Source organism: Dendrobium catenatum, unplaced genomic scaffold (genome assembly GCF_001605985.2).
Source record: "Dendrobium catenatum unplaced genomic scaffold, ASM160598v2 original_scaffold_72250, whole genome shotgun sequence".
NCBI lineage: Eukaryota > Viridiplantae > Streptophyta > Magnoliopsida > Asparagales > Orchidaceae > Dendrobium > Dendrobium catenatum.
The window spans coordinates 907-2,693 of NW_021390697.1; the positions used below are offsets into that span (position 1 = coordinate 907).

At 33.1% G+C, this 1,787-nt stretch overlaps 1 long non-coding RNA gene across 1 annotated transcript; it reads right to left on the reverse strand.

Annotated features, from left to right (window-relative positions):
* Nucleotides 1-432: 432 nt before the first annotated feature.
* Nucleotides 433-1,257, reverse strand: LOC110106741. The gene is made up of 3 exons (XR_003699546.1): nucleotides 1,144-1,257; nucleotides 703-758; nucleotides 433-617 (listed from the first exon to the last, which is right to left on the reverse strand). It is a non-coding gene; the product is annotated as an uncharacterized LOC110106741 (long non-coding RNA).
* Between the last annotated feature and the right edge of the window lie 530 nt (nucleotides 1,258-1,787).

A 1,787-nucleotide genomic window follows, 5' to 3' on the forward strand; every position in this document is an offset into this window, starting at 1 on the left:
TGAAAAGAAATGAAAATTTCCATCAGAAAACTAGGTCATTTGATCTCTAACTCAACAACCTATTTGAACAAGGGTGAAGGGCTTCAATAAAAAAAAAAGTTACCTCTGACTCATACACATTACCACTGGCATTCTATGCAATGCTTTCATACAATAAAGAATATACTGAAGATAATAACTCTTGGCCATTATTTGGAGAAGTTAGCTTTACCCCACCCACATGAGCTTCCACAATACAAAATCAATTGGAACTTAAGATGACCATGTATAATAGGATAACATATATGATTAATCTACCCAACTCCCAATAACAGTGTCACTCTAGAAATCATCAAAAGTAAAACTATCTAATTTCTAAAACTAAAATCCAAAGGTAAATTAAAATACAATAGTAACAATAATATGATGGAAGCATAGACAATGATACCTGATTCAATGTTAGAGTTCCAATTTTATCGTTGCAGATGGTAGTGGTAGATCCAATCATTTCACAAGCTGATAGCCTCTGAAGCTGTAACGTAGCAACTTACTAATAGTTGAACGTATGGATTCTAGTTTGATAAGAAGAGAAGCATATCAATGCTTTGTTTGCCATCTTCTTCATTGAGTAGGTAAGACTGAAATTAGGAAAATCAATTAACCATGAGAATCATGAAGAACTTGACGTCATATCATCAAGAAAGGAATACAATCAACACTTACGTCAATGTAACAGCCAATGGAAGACCTTCAGGTACAACAACAACCATAATAGTCACCTATTTATAATTCACAGGTTAATTAGTAACTAGAATAACAAAATCCAAGTCTTTCATATGGATACATACTATAACAGTCAAAATCTTAACAGCTCCATCTACAACATCTTTCATACTTGTATGCCCCTTGACAAATTGAACACTTCCATCAAAATTCTTTGTATGACCAGTGAAGAATCAGAAAATTATATCTCAAGTCTTCAGTTTGCAAGATCTAAAATTAAATTATATCTTGGATTCATGTTGTCCTTATGATTATAAGGGCAACAAGAACCAACGCGGCAACAAAGAAACCTACTATGCCAGTTAAAGCAGCAACACCATTCAAGCACACCTTTTTAGAGGAATCATAATCAAATCAATAATAAAATGGGCCACAAAAAACCTATAATGGAGTTTGTTCACCACTTCCTTCCGATATACTGGCCATCAATAATCCCCATTCAGTATTGATCCCCACAGTAGTCACCTACACACATAATAATTTAGAAGAGACATAAGCAAGAAAAAATAATAACAAAAAAATACATTAAGAATCAATACAAATAATATAACTTCCAAGGCATAATTACATCTAACTTTGCTTTATGTAACTCTAAGTGAGAGTAAGGGAGAAAAACCAGAAGCAACCATGCCCCTAGAAAATGAAATCAGTATTCAACGCCATTACCATTATCATCGTTATACTAATAGGGATATCCAACTAAGTAGCACTTAGATAATGCTAATACTGAGCCCTTCTAGAACTACCTGCTTCTCATTTGAAATAAATGTCCTAGTTCAAGTAAATTTGAGATACCAACAACTAATTCTTATAAATTTATTGCAAAATATTTGCAGCTATGGCTCCTTAAAATAATGGCAAGTTCCTAGCATGCTTATAAACAAATTGGCTAAAAACTACTTGTGGTTTATCCAGAACATTATGTTCCAATCATAAGTACTCAAGTGACAAAGCTAGTTTAAAATATCATCAATCATCTCCTGCAGCAAGCAATAATAATACTATAGATGTCTGATAATCCCCAC